This window comes from Macaca mulatta, chromosome 19 (assembly GCF_049350105.2).
Source record: "Macaca mulatta isolate MMU2019108-1 chromosome 19, T2T-MMU8v2.0, whole genome shotgun sequence".
In the NCBI taxonomy this organism is placed as follows: domain Eukaryota; kingdom Metazoa; phylum Chordata; class Mammalia; order Primates; family Cercopithecidae; genus Macaca; species Macaca mulatta.
This window is the reverse complement of record NC_133424.1, coordinates 59,333,794-59,349,433: the sequence shown is the minus strand read 5'-3', so window position 1 is coordinate 59,349,433 and position 15,640 is coordinate 59,333,794. Positions and strand designations below refer to the sequence as shown.

General features: G+C 43.2%; 1 protein-coding gene across 1 annotated transcript in view; it reads right to left on the bottom strand.

The window, feature by feature from the left end:
* The window catches only part of ARHGAP35 (Rho GTPase activating protein 35), a 147,278-nt gene that overhangs the window by 129,312 nt on the left and 2,326 nt on the right, over positions 1-15,640 (bottom strand). The window lies entirely within an intron of this gene.

Sequence of the window (15,640 nt, the reverse complement as noted above, 5' to 3'; positions counted from 1 at the left end):
GAAGACTCAATGAATGTGGCAAACTTCACTGTTGCCTTATTTTAACAAACTGCCACAGCCAGCCCAACCTTCAGTAACCACCACCCTGATGAGTCAGAAGCCATCAGCATCAAGGCAGGACCCTCCACTAGCAAAAAGGTTATGACTCACCAAAGGCTCAGATGATCACTAGCATTTTTTAAGCAATAACGTATTTTTACAGGAGGCTGAGGCCAAGGAATCACTTGAGCCCAGGAGGTTGAGGCTGCAGTGAGCTGTGACCACACCACTGCACTCCAGGCTGGGCAACAGAATGAGATATCTCAAAAACAACAACAACAACAACAACAACAAAAGAAGTTGGGGGAGCTGGGCACCGTGGCTCCTGCCTATCAACCCAGCACTTGGGGAGGCCGAGGTGGGCAGATCACTTGAGGCTAGGAGTTTGAGATCACCCTGGCCAACATGGCGAAACCCCATGTCTACGAAAAATATAAACATTAGCCAAGCATGGTGGTGTGCGCATCTCTAGACCCAGCTACTCCAGAGGCTGAGGCACAAGAATTGCTTGAACCTGAGAGGCAGATGTTGCAGTGAGCCAAGACTGCACCACTGCATGTCAAACTGGGTGACAGAGTGAGAGTCTGTCTCAAAAAAATAAAATAAATATTAGGCCAGGCGTGATGGCTGATACCTGTAATCCCAGCACTTTGGGAAGCCGAGATGGATGGATCACTTGAGGCCAGGAGTTGAGACCAGCCTGGTCAATATGCAGAAACCCCATTTTTACTAAAACTACAAAAAATTTAGCCAGGTGTGGTGGTGCGCATTTGTAGTTCCAGCTATTCAGGATGCTGAGAGAACTGCTTAAATCTGGGAAGTGGAGGCTGCAGTGAGCACCACTGCACTCTCTAGCCTGGATAACAAAAGAAGACTCTGTCTCAAAAAAAAAACATAAAAAATAAAAAAATTTAAGCCGGGAACGGTGGCTCACGCCTGTAATCCCAGCACTTTGGGAGGCCAAGGCGGGTAGATCACCTGAGGTCAGGAATTCGAGACCAGCTTGGCCAACATGATGAAACTCCATCTTTACTAAAAATTCAAAAAATTAGCCAGGCATGGTGGCAGGCGCCTGTAATCCCAGCTACTTGGGAGGCTGAGGCAGGAGAATTGCCTGAACCCGAGAGGCAGAGGTTGCAACGAGCTGAGATCACGCCACTAAACTCCAGCCTGGGCAACAAGAGCGAAACTCTGTCCGCCCCCAACACAAAAAAATTAATTGATAAAATATTTAAATTTTTTAAAAAGGTATTTTAAAATTTATATACCTTTTTAAAGACATAATGTTACTGCACACTTAGACTACAGTATAGCGTAAAGATAACTTTTATTTCTTAATTTTTTTTATTACTTTTTGAGACAGTCTTGCTCTTGTCGTCCAGGCTGGAGCGCAATGGCACGATCACGGCTCACTGCAACCTCTGCCCCCCAGGTTCAAGCAATTCTCCTGCCTCAGGCTCCCAAGTAGCTGGGATTACAGGTGCCCACCACTATGCCTGGCTAATTTTTGTATTTTTAGTAGAGGCGGGGTTTCAACACTTTGACCAGGCTGGTCTCGAACTCCTGACCTTAGGTTATCAACTCACCTCCGCCTCCCAAAGTGCTGGGATTACGGGCATGACCCACCGCACCTGGCCAAAACATCACTTTTTTTTCTTTTTGAGACAGAGTTTTGCTCGTTGCCCAGGCTGGAGTGCAATGGCATGATCTTGGCTCACCGCAACCTCTGCCTCCTGGTTTCAAGTGATTCTCCTGCCTCAGCCTCCTGAGTGGCTGGGATTACAGGCGCACGCCACCACGCCTGGCTAATTTTGTATGTTTAGTAGAAATGGAGTTCCTCCATGTTGGTCAGGCTGGTCTCAAACTCCTGACCTCAGGTGATCCACTTACTTCTGCCTCCCAAAGTGCTGGGATTACAGGCATGAGCCACTGCGCTTGACCAAAATATAACTTTTATATGCACTGGGAAACCAAAAAATATGTGACTGGCTTTATTGCCATATATGCTTTATTGCAGTAGTCTGGACCTAATCCCACACTATCTCTGAGTTATGCCTATATTTATTTTCCTACCACTATATTCTTTAGCTGGTCTCTTAAAGCCAAGTCCGGCCAAGTGCTCACACCTGTAATCCCAGCACTTTGGGAGGCTGAAAAGGGAGGCTTGAGTCTAGAGTTCAAGACCAGCCTGGGCAACACAGCAAGTCCATGCCTCTGTGAAAAATAAAAACATTTAGGCTGGGCACGGAGGCTCACGCTTGTAATCCTAGCACTCTGGGAGGCTGAGGCGGGAGAATCATGGTCAGGAGTTCCAGACCAGCCTGGCCAATATGGTGAAACCCCGTCTCTAGCAAAAATACAAACATTAGCCAGGTGTGGTGGTGGGTGCCTGTAGTCCCAGCTACATGGGAGGCTGAGGCAGGAGAATCACTTAAACCGGGAGGCAGAGGTTGCAGTGAGCCAAGATTGCGCCACTATACTCCAGCCTGGGCAACAGAGTGAGACTCCATCTCAAAAGAAAACAACAACAACAACAACAAATTTTAAAAAAATTAGCTGGGCTTGATGGCATGCATACACCTGTTGTCCCAGCTACTCAGAGGCTGAAGCAAGATGATTGAGCCTGTGAGGTAAGGCTGCAGTAAGGTGTGATAATGCCACTGTACTCCATGGAGCATGGGTGAGATCCTGTCTCAAAAAAAAAAATTAAAAAAAAAAAAAAAGCCAGGTCCAGGTAGGGCAGCACTAATAATGACATATAGTAAGCATATTAACTAGCACAGTTACCCTATGAGTAAGCACTACCATATTCTCCTTTTTAATAGACGACGTGCCTAAGGCACCAAGAGTTTAAGGGGCCTTGTCGGAGGGTGCAGAGCAGGTAAGAGGTGGGACTGGGACTCAAACCTAAGCCATGTGTCATGATGAGAAAAAGAGTAACGGAGGCCTCAACAAATGTGGACAACTGCTATTTGGCCTATGACCTGGTGTTAACATTTAGGTGTATGAGACACTTTCTGATAAGACCTTCAAACTATCTGCTACCTGGGGGCAAATTACAAGTTGTACAAAGACCGAGATAACAAATCAATAGCATGTGCTGCTCCACTGATCCAAAGTTTCATTATGCCGTCTTTGCAGCACTCTCACATGCTCACTTACCTGAACATTTTAATTACCTAATTGCTCTCTTTCATTCTTCCAGCAAAATCAAAGGTTACCAACTTCAGCGTTATATTTACTCTCGGCATTTAGTTCTCAAAAAATAAAAATAAAAAGACCGTGGCAAGCAAAATAGGTATTTAAGCCCATTTTATAGACAAGAGAACTCAGAATAAGAATAAATGACTTGTCCTAAGTCACAAAGTTGGTGAGATGCAAATGAAAACTAACAATAGGTAAGTTTCTTTCCTCTACCTGGCTTGAGGAATCACAAGAATCTGAAGACTGAAAGGCGACAAACTTCATCTATTCCAGGGTTCTCTCATTCAGAAACTCATACCTTTATTCAACGAACACTGAGCTCCTACTGACCTGTCAGGTCATGTTCTAGGTGATGTCACAGAACAAATGGAGGAACAAAAGACAAAAATCTCACAGAGCATCCAAAATGCTTTATTTTGCAATTTCTTCCTGATGCCTGAACACCAACCTCCTTGAAGATCTGTTACTCTCCCCAACAACAGAAAGAATGATCAGTAAATAAACATTTAATAGATATATGTGTAGACGTCTTGTTAAATAAAAACGACAATAAAACCAAATGGGGTAAACTTTAAAATTATTGTTTATTTAAGACAAAACGAGACCGGGCGCGGTGGCTCATGCCTGGAATTCCAGCACTTTGAGAGGCCCAGGCAGGCGGATCAAGAGGTCAGGAGTTCGAGACCAGCCTGACCAACATGGTGAAACCCCATCTCTACTAAAAATGCAAAAATTGGCCGGGTGTGGTGGCGTGCGTCTATAATCCCAGCTACTCAGGAGGCTGAGGCAGGAGAATTGCTGGAACCCAGGAGGCGGAGGTTGCAGTAAGCCAAAGATCGCATCATTGCACTCCAGCCGGGGCAACAGAGCAAGACTCCGACTCAAAAAAAAAAAGACAAAACATAAAACACGAGCTTGGATCACTTTCTTTAAAAGTTCTTTCTCGGCCGGGCGCGGTACCTCAAGCCTGTAATCTCAGCACTTTGGGAGGCCGAGACGGGCGGATCACGAGGTCAGGAGATCAAGACCATCCTGGCTAACATGGTGAAACCCCGTCTCTACTAAAAAAAAAAAATACAAAAAACTAGCTGGGCGAGGTGGTGGGCGCCTGTAGTCCCAGCTACTCGGGAGGCTGAGGCAGGAGAATGGCATAAAACCCGGCAGGCGGAGCTTGCAGTGAGCTGAGATCCAGCCACTGCACTCCAGCCTGGGTGACAGAGCGAGACTCCGTCTCAAAAAAAAAAAAGTTCTTTCTCATAATAAGATGAAATCGGTCTTCCTAGTCAATGCATTCTTGCATTGAAATGCTTAGTCACACATAATTCTTTAAGATAAGATCAAGGAAAAATAATCAGGCCACTGGCCTTCTAAATTTTTTACATTCTGCTAAAGAAACAGGGTGTTCCTTGTGTTACCTGTAAGGGAAGAATTGCTTTTGTTTTATAAACGGCATATAAATTCTCCGAGAGAGGAGGAGGCATGTTTTGTGCACTGTAAACCTTGTAGATACCCATATCTCTACCTCTATCCTCTGAACTACAAAGAACTAGTTTGTTCCCTCTTCTGCTTAATACTTTTGCTAAATTATTTAAATAAAATTAATTAAAGACAGGACTTCAAAATAGGACTCTGGGAAAAAAAATTTTAATAGCTTAGCTTAGCCGGGCAAGGTGGCTCACACCTGTAATCCCAGCACTTGGGAGGCTGAAGCGGGCAGATCACCTGAGGTCAGGAGTTTGAGACCAGCCTCATGAACATGGAAAAACTCTGTCTCTACTAAAAATACAAAATCAGCCCAGCGTGGTGGTGCATGCCTGTAATCCCAGCTACTCAGGAGGCTGAGGCCAGAGAATCACGTGTACCCGGGAGGTGGAGGTTACAATGAGCCAAGATTGTGCCATTGCACGCCAGCCTATTAAAATGTTTTTGGCGCATAAAAGGGAACACATAACTAATTTTATAGCCATTTCCGACTTTGACCAATGGCTTTTTTTTTTTTTTTTGAGATGGAGTCTCACTCTGTCAGCCAGGCTGGAGTGCAGTGGCACGATCTCAGCTCACTGCAACCTCCACCTCCTGGGTTCAAGCAATTCTCCTGCCTCAGCCTCCCAAGTAGCAGGATTACAGGTGCCCGCCACCAAGCCTGGCTAAATTTTTTTTTGTATTTTTAGTAGAGATGGGGTTTCACCATGTTGGCTAGGGCAGTTTTGAACTCCTCAAATGATCCGCCCACCTCGGCCCCCCAAAGTGCTAGGATTACAGGTGTGAGCCACCGTGCCCAGCCTGCTTTTTTTTGAGACGGAGTCTCGCTCTGTCACCCAGGCTGGAGTGCAGTGGCGATCTCCGCTCACTGCAAGCTCCGCCTCCCGGGTTCACGCCATTCTCCTGGCTCAGCCTCCCGAGTAGCTGGGACTAAAGGCGCCTGCCACCATGCCCAGCCAATTTTTTCATATTTTCACGAAAATACTTTTAGTAGAGAGGGGGTTTCATCGTATTATCGATCGGGGATGGTCTCGATCTCCTGACCTCGTGATCCGCCCACCTTGGCCTCCCAAAGTGCCAGGATTATAGGCGTGAGCCATTGCGCCTGGCCCTGCTCCTTTCTCTTAAAACAAGCACACTTCAGGGATTAGAAGAGAACCTTGTTTAAAGATAACCAAGGGTTCAGCTCTATCCACCATGGAGTAGATTTGAATTATTTTCATCTCTGGGCTGAGATCACACTGGGCGAAACCATTCTGGAAAGTGTAAAGTCCTTTCCAGACTTTCTGGAAAGTGTGTAAAAAAAGCATTCTGGAAACTGTAAAGTTGGCCAGAGAAGGCAGTAGGGAGCAGAGACTCTGGGCCAGACTGCTTTGGGGACCTACTAGCCATGTGGCCTTGGGCAAGTCCCCTCTCTGGAACCTCGGTTCCTCATCTAGAAGGTGAGAATACCACCTACCCCAGAGGGTTATTGTGAGGAGAATATAAGATAACGTTTCGTAGTCTTCTGGTATGTAATAAACAGGTCACTGTTATTATTTGGTAATATTATTAGTAATTAATTTGATTATTCTCTAAGAAAGGGTGAATGTCTTACCTTCGAAGATACTAAAGAGTCCAACAGATCTTACCATGGCTAATTTATTGCTTTTTGGCTCAATTTTTCCTTCATATGTTTATAAGAAAAGCCAAACACAAGACAACCACACTACAAAAAAAAAACTTGTTTAATCTTGTTTTCCCTGAATCAGAAATAGTAAAATCATTGTGGAAAGCTTGGGAAAATTCAAAAAAAAGTTTTAATCACCCATAATCCTACAACACAGAGTTAACTAGTAATACTTCAGCATATTTCTTCCACTTTTTCGTATATATATTTTAAAATAACTGGACTCATGCTGTTTATAGTTCTATATCCTATTTTTTCCCACATTTAATTTTATTTTGTGTGCACTTTCCCATGTCAAATATTCTCAAAAACATACTTTTTTAATGACTCCATAACCTTTCCATAAAGCAAACCATTCCCCTAAGGTTAAAACATTTAGATTTTTTTTTGTTAATTTATAAACATCCATATAGTTAACATAGTTAACATTTCTTTTGTATACAATCTTGATTCACATCTCTATTTCTCGGTCCCTATAGATTCTTTTTTTTTTTTTCTGTGAGACAGAGTCTCACTCTGTCACCCACGCTGGAGTGCAATGGCGTAATCTCCACTCAACGCAACCTCTGTCTTCCAGGTTCAAGCGATTCTCCTACCTCAGCCTCCCGAATAGCTGAGATTACAGGCACCCGCCACCATGCCCGGCTAATTTTTTGTATTTTCAGTAGAGATGGGGTTTCACCATGTTGGCCAGGCTGGTCTCGAACTCCTGACCTCAAGAGATCCGCCCACTTAGGCCTCCCCAAGTGCTGGGATTACAGGCATGAGCCACCGCACCCGGTCCTATAGATTCTTATAAGTAGATCAAGGATTGTATGTTTCTTAAAACATTGCTGGATGGGCATGGTAGCTCACGCCTGTTATCCCAGCACTCTGGGAGGCCGAGGTGGGCAGATCACTTGAGGTCAGGAATTCAAGAACACCCTGGCCAACATGGTGAAACCTCGTACCTACTCAAAACAACAACAACAACAACAAAATATATATATATATACACACACACATAAATATATCACAAAAATTAGCTAGGCATGGTGGTGGGTGCCTGTAATCCCAGCTACTTGGGAGGCTGAGGCAAGAGAATCCCTTGAACCCGGGAGGCGGAGGTTGCAGTGAGCCAAGATTACACCACTGCACTCCAGCCTGAGCAACAGAGCAAAACTCTCTCTTGGAAAAAAAAAACAAAAAACAAACAACAACAACAAGAAAAACAGGCCGAGTGCGGTGGCTCACGCCTGTAATCCCAGCACTTGGGGAGGCCGAGGCAGGTAGATCACATGAGGTCAGGAGTTCAAGACGAGCCTGGCCAACATGGCAAAACCCCATCTCTACTAAAAGTACAAAAATTAGCCAGGCATGGTGGCACGCGCTTGTAATCCCAGTTAATGGGGAGGCTGAGGCAGGAGAATTGCTTGAACCCGGGAGGCAGAGCTCGCAGTGAGCCGAGATCATGCCACTGCACTCTAGCCTGGGTGACACAGCAAGACTCCATCTCAAAAAACAAACAAATAAAACATTGCTAAACTACTTTCCTGAAAGTTCACACTAGTTTGCAGGCCTGATAGTAATTTCAATATCAGTTCCATTTCACTCTCATCAGCATCGACCACTATCTCTTTTCTTTTAATTTCTGCAAACAGAGACCAAAATAATCTGGAATTACAACACGAGTAGAAAAGATCTGTTAAAGGAATGCTTTCACACTTGTGATAATTTATACAATGAAATCACCGTTATCCCATTCTTTATCAGGTATTTGACCCAGCCCAGATAGGTAAAGTTAGAAACATCCTACATGTTCACATTTGTATATTAAAGTAATAATTGAAGTGCCTTATATAGACTAGACTCTCAAATAATTTCCAGCTCAGTAAGAACTATGTAGAAAAGGGAATCATGCCCCATCATAGGAAAAAGGGGCTTGTACAACATGCAAAATATTCAGAAATGGACACTTAAGATTTATTTACTTTTCTACATGTAGATTATACTTTAATTTTTTAAGAAAAAACTTAAAAGGGGATTTGTACACAAGAAAATATATACACCTTGTATATACATAACATCAAATCATAACAACTTTAGCTAAGGCTGCCATTTTTTAAGCCTTTGTGGTTATTGAGTGGCTACTACTAGGTACATGCCAACAGCCACGACCCACTCCACAGCAGTCAGGAGTCTTCTCTTTTTCCTCATTTATCAAAGGCTTTATCTACATTCCTCAAATGACTGAGCAATCAGAGGAAGAAATTTCTTATACGCTGGCAGCATTAAAAAACATACACAGTGATTTCAGGCCATTAAAAAGGTTACTATAAAAGCAGCATATCCACCAGCCTCTACCTACAACGTTAATAGGCATTTCTGAAAAATAAAGATCTAGTGATACGTTTTATCACCAATCATTTAGGTAAGCTATTCCCAGTGAAATAATTCCCTTGAAGTGAAAGCTACTCTACCAGAAGTGCAGATTTCAAGAATCTAATAATCTTGTATTAACGCAGTGCTGACTTTCATTTGTATACAATCAATTTGTTACTGAACAAAGAACTCTTTTTAATTGCCCATGGCAATTAATGGTAATCATTTTCCTTTGTCTCATTCCTAAGTAGTGCAGGCTGCAAAAGATAAAGCCACAGTTTTGACCTTTCTTTTAAATGAAAATGAGGAAAAAGTACAATGCAACTATATACATACACAAACACACAATGCAAATACATATACACACACATACACACACACACACATATAATTTTTTTTTTTTTTTTTGAGACAAAGTCTCACTTCATCACCCAGGCAGGACTGGAGTGGCGCGATCATGGCTCATTGCAGCCTTTACCTCTGGGGGCTAGGTGTTTAGGTGATCTGCCCACCTTGGCCTCCCAAAGTGCTGGGATTATAGGCGTGAGCCACCACGCCTGGCCAACTATATATATACACCTCAGGAGGCTATTAGCTGTAACTAACCAGCATACTTTTAGACTAACATTTTATTAAATGCAAAAAGTTACTAAATAAAGTATTATGGGCCGGGCGCGGTGGCTCAAGCCTGTAATCCCAGCACTTTGGGAGGCCGAGATGGGCGGATCACGAGGTCAGGAGATCGAGAGACGATCCCGGCTAACACGGTGAAACCCCGTCTCTACTAAAAAAATACAAAAAAATAGCCGGGCGAGGTGGCGGGCGCCTGTAGTCCCAGCTACTCGGGAGGCTGAGGCAGGAGAATGGCGTAAACCCGGGAGGCGGAGATTGCAGTGAGCTGAGATCCCGCCACTGCACTCCAGCCTGGGTGACAGAGCAAGACTCCGTCTCAAAAAAAATAAAAAAATAAAAAAAAATAAAAATAAAAATAAAGTATTATGGCCCTATGGGGAGGCTCAGGCCTGTAATCCCAGCACTTTGGGAGGCCGAAGCATAAGGATCACCTGAGGTCAGGAGTTTAAGACCAGCCTGGCCAACATGGTGAAACCCCATCTCTACTAAAAATACAAAAAACTAGCCAGGCATGGTGGTATGCGCCTGTAATCCCAGCTACTCGGGAGGCTGAAGCAGGACAATCACTTGAACCTGGGATGTGAAGGTTGCAGTGAGCTGAGATTGCACCACTGTGCTCCAGCCTGAGTGACAGAGAAAGACTACGTCGCGAGAAAAAAAAAAAAAAAAAGAGTATCATAGTGAGCTCCACATAAATAACTCAAGAGGAAAGATGTATTTCTATCTGTATGTTTCTTTTTTTATTTTTAATTGTAAATTGACAAATTGTAGTTGCATATATTCTATGCATATATTTTTAGTTGCCTACCTAAAGAAAATATTTCAATTTGTAGCTACCCAAATACTTTTCTACTTGCTGAAAAAAATGTAGATTTAAGGAGTTATTACATGACCAAACATCTCTACCTTCTTCCTGTTAGACTAGTTTACTTACAGTTTTGTTACACCTGTGTTTGAATCCAGGTCAGAAATAAAATGCTCAACTTTTCCAAATATGCTGGCTAAAAAGGCAAGCTGGTACTTGTGGTGTAGACTCTTTTCAAAATGCTGTGATACAGAACCTACTGTGTGCTCAAATCTCTGAATATGAAAGTCTTCAAGACCATTAATACAGGATTATGTCCCAAGAAGCCAGATACTAATCAGAATAGTCTATTCAACATTTACTTCTCTTCACCCTATATGGTTAATTGTTTACAACTGACTATAAATTCCTTAAGGTGATGAACTATGCTAATTATTATATGCCCAGAGAGGCAACGTAGCCTAATAAAATAAACACAAATTTTGAAATCAGACAGATGTGGATTCTTAACACTGCCTTACTACTTATTAACTGTGTCACCATGATCAAGAAATGTATAATACAGCAAGTATGCAGATTAAAGTATCCTGGGCCAGGGCCAGGCGCGGTGGCTCACGTCTGTCATCCCAGCACTTTGGGATGCCAAGGCGGGTGGCTCACCTGAGGTCAGGAGTTCGAGACCAGGCTGGCCAACGTGGCAAAACCCCGTCTCTACTAAAAATATAAAAATTAGATGGGCATGGTTGGCGTGCGCCTGTAATCCCAGCCACTCGGGAGGTTGAGGCATGAGAATAGCTGGAATTCAGGAGGCGGAGGTTGCAGTGAGCCGAGATCTCGCCACTGCACTCCAGACTGGGCGATAGAGCAAGAGTCCGTCTCAAAAAAAAAGAAAGAAAGAAAAAAAAAAAAAGCTGACCAGGACAGCAGGCCCTCTAAGCATTTAAAGTCTGCAAATGGCCATTACAGTTGGTATAAACATCTAAAAAAAAAAAAAAAGACTCTAGCACCTGTTTTATCTTCTATCAACATGGATGCAATGGGGGCCTACCAAGTACAAAGTATTCTGCTAGGTGTGGTGGGAAATCAAAGATAATGTAAGAGGCTCCTCATCCTCAGGAGTTTACTATCTATCTAGAGAGAAATGACAATCTATTATTAGCCACAACATAAGGCAGAATGGGAACTAACTAGTATAATCCCCTCATTTTTCAAATGAAGGAACTGTAGTCCACAGAATTGAAAATGATTTGGCTAGTTACACGGCTAGTAAATGGCAGGGCTAGGGCTAGAATCCAGGTTTCTTTAACATTCTTTACATCATAGGAAGTTGCCTCTCAATTGTTCAAATTCAATTACCAATTTACTACAGTGGCCAGGACCAGGACATCATCCAAGTAAGAATGCAGAGATATTAGGAGAGCAAAAGAGGCAGGAAATACCTACAGATCTATAATACAACAGTCACAACTGCTGCAAAGTGCATAAAAAGAAAATGTTTGTTTCAATAAAGGAAAATGAGAGAGATAGGCAAGTCTGGCTATTTTCAACTAAAATAAATATTACTTTCCTGTAATGATACTTCATGGCTGAAACTATCTGGTTCTCTGCTAATATATCAACTTAATGGCATTTCTCAATATCAGAAAAGCAAATAAATGAAAATTAGATTGACAGGTGCCAAAAGTTATCTTCAAGAATTCTTCATAGATGAAGCCTGATAAAGCATTGGATCAAAAGTTAAATAGAAAGAAACTTTCGGGAAGATGAACATGAATTATTTGTTTGCATTTCTTAATGCCAGGAATACAAGTGCTATTCAGACCATTGCTGTTTGAGAGCCTAGGTCAACAATGACTCAGCTTGAAAAATTCCATATTGTTTTTAAAAGAGATATATGGTTTCAGTTATGTAGCTAATATAATCTGGATAATCCCATCCCCCTAAATTATAAAGTAATTTCCATGTGAACAGTTGAAAAACAGGCAGTGTTTATTTTATATCTGAAAAAGTATACAAGGGTAATCCAGCTCATTTTACTGCGTCTCCCAGGGAAAGAGCCCCCTACACAAACTCCAGGTTATAGGACTTGATGACAGGCAGTTGGGGATTGGCAGGTGAGGGAGGAATCAAAGAGCAGCAACAGGAGCTTAGTCCTAAGCCCCAGCTCTAACTTGGTACGTGACCCAGGACAACAAGAATCTACAATCAGACCTGGACAGCACACCAGACTTCAGACTAGGAAGGTGAAGCCCAGAGAGGTAAAGCAATTTGTTCAAGGTCCCAACTAATTAGGACAAGGCCTAGATCAGAAGGCAGGTCCCCGCCGTTATATAAGTCCAGTACTTTTCTGCTGTGGCAGGAAGCCTGTCACAATGCGTTATGCCAGCCTTCCATTCCTCCATCTGTAAATGAGGAGGCTAGACCAGGCACTGACTTTCACACTGAGTTCCAATGAACGCAAGGCGTCAAAGGAGGTATTTCTGCTAGTCACCTTCTCTCTTCATGCAAAGAATCTCAATTTTAGCCATTTTATAGATCGTGAAAAAGAAATCTTACCAACTGGACATCATGGATAGTGCCGTGATGAATAACAGAAGATTTTTTTTAAAAAGGGAAAAACAGGTCAGGCGTGGTGGCTCATGCCTGTAATCCCAGCACTTTGGGAGGCCGAGGCAGGTGGATCACTTGAAGTCAGGAGTTCAAGACCAGCCTGGCCAACATGATGAAACCCCATCTCTACTAAAAATACAAAAATTAACCTGGCGTGGTGGCGCATGCCTGTAATCCCAGCTACTTCAGAAGCTGAGGCAGGAGAATCGCTTGAACCCGGGAGGCGGAGGTTGTGGGGAGCTGAGATTGCGCCACTGCACTCCAGCCTGGGCAACAAGAGTGAAACTCCGTCTCAAAAAAAAAAAAAAAAAAAGTCACGATGACTGTGTAAATTAAGACATTGTTTAGACTGCCAGGTGGTGACTGACAATAGTTATAGCAGATCACAGGAAGACCCTGCAAGCAGCCTAACACCTCTCAGGAGACCACAGTGGACCAAAGATGGGAAGCAGACCAGACTAGACGGAGACCAACAGCCACTCCAACCTTTTCAATCTCCAACTATATTGACCTGATGCCTCACCTCCTCACATGCAGACTCACCAAACATTTATCAGGCTATGGTTCACTGTCACCTGTGCAGCCCCCACCCCTCCCAGGCTGTGTCCTTTGCCAAAAGTCACCATCAAGGTCCATGGATCTGCCCATGAATCTGCACACCGACAACTTCTTTCAACTTCTTCTCTTCTGGATCAAGAAGAATGAGTATTTTCTGATTTGTCACCGTCCTAAATGCGTCAACCTTCACCATGCCAAGGAAAATGGGGGGCAGGTAAAAGGCGGGGGGGATGGCCAAAAAAAGGTTAGTTGAAAACAAGATGATGACTTAAACGAGGAACTTTGATCAGATTAGTTTTTAAAAGTCTTTACAAAGATTTCCTAGGCAGGGCAAGAGCCCTTGAAAACATGTTACTACGTCGAAAGCAGTTGCCTACCGCCATCTCCTGCTCCAGCCCCCCGACTCCAAATGGCATATTAACTGTGCCAGAAGGCCAAGGCTACCACCTCACATTTCTGTAGCACCCAATTCCATCATGAAAGCAAATGTCAATGCTGGAGTTGGGGCCTCTGCTGGCCTCAGAGAAATCTGACAGTCTTTAAGAACATCGGTTAGCCGTGTAGGTGGAAAAATCAGCTCTTTATTCTGTGTTTCCTCTCTCCCTATTATGTAAACTTAGGCTTTTGGCATGCAGGACCTTTTTATGCTGCCAATGATATTAAAACTCTGGGACACACATTTAAGCAGTACTGCATACACAGTTGTTTTTATTCTTAATTATCTGTCACTTCTATATTAAGAATAAAAAACAAAACAACCATTGATACTAACATGGGTAACACAAACTCTAACATAAATTCAGGAAATTAATCATGATATACAAGGCTAAAAATTCACCAACAGAAATGAATCAAAAAATCTTTAAGTCAATAATGGTGAAAACCCATGCCATACATAGATCATTAAAATTACCAGATTCTGTCAGAAAATTTTAAAAAGTTCAAGGAGCCATACAGATCTACTATCAGCCCTCTTCACTGTCTCATATACAAATGCCCTAATATTTGATGAATGAATGGTCCAACTCTGTAGATGACAGTGAATGTTTTTTATTTCAAATATGTCCACACAGAATTATTTCTAAATAAGTACTAAAATAAACAAAGTTTGATCATAGCTCAGTTAAGAAAGTCCTTCCAGTAAATGCTCCTTCACAGTTGGATGGCTACTTTAATATACAATTGCCCTAGGCCACAGCAGGGAAAAAAAAATCAGGCTTTTGATTTACTTAAGAAATAAAATAAATAAACCTAGAACATGCAAAAGATCCCCTTTCCCAAGTTAAGGAAGGAAAATGGTTGGATAGATTTTCTGTAAAAACCACCTTTACCCCTGAATGAACTTCCTAAATCCGCCCCGCCGCCCAACCATATAGTCATTAAAGAAAATCGCTCAGGAATGGTAGCTAAGACGCATTTCTCAGATAATAAGACTAAAAATCCAATCACATCCACCAGTTCCTGGCACCCTTTTCTAACTCTACCAAATCAGGTCACTCAAAAAGCTTAAGGAATGTCAGCGCCCACCCACACACCCCTTGTACACCAATGAGCCCCAGAATCTAGCATGGATCTGCCCAGAGGCACTCAGCTCCTGTGGCAGGGAGAGCCTGCAATACCAGAGGGCAGAAATCTGAGTGACACTTGGCACTCTCTCTTTCAACAAACAACCGCAAAGTGCTTTCCAAACCCAAGCCCTCACCATTTTGAAGACCAGGAAGCTGGAGCCTTCCCTGGAGCAGAGGTGAAAAAGAAATAATAAGCCCACCTTCCCCATCCCCTCCCCCAAGGTCACACTGCAAACCAGAGGCCATTAGGGAAGGCAAGACTGTAGCTTCCCTAGGTCCAAGTGTGGCCATAACCCCCAGTGGGATCGGGAGAATCTGAGAACTGGCATTTCCCCAGCTAGAGGTAAAACAAAATGACTTGTCAGCTGGGGGAAAAAAAAGCACACTCCTAGGGGTGCTGGCTTAGAGGTGGAATAGGAGACAGGGTACTGTATGCAACCGCTCAGAGAAGGAAAGAGGGAAAGTGAGAAAGAGAATAAAGATCTGTGAGCAGCTGCAATCCCCTTTTCCAAAGGACACAAAGCTGCAGAGCCCAGAAATCGGAAGGGGGAGAGCAAACAGCAGAGAAAAGAAAATGGGGCAACGGAAAGAGATCTACCTCCCTCCACACTACTAACCTAGTGGAAGTGGGAGAAATGGGGGAGACACTCCCAGACTCCACAGAGCAGTAACAATCAACCAACTCCCACCTATTTACCCAGATCTCTCAGG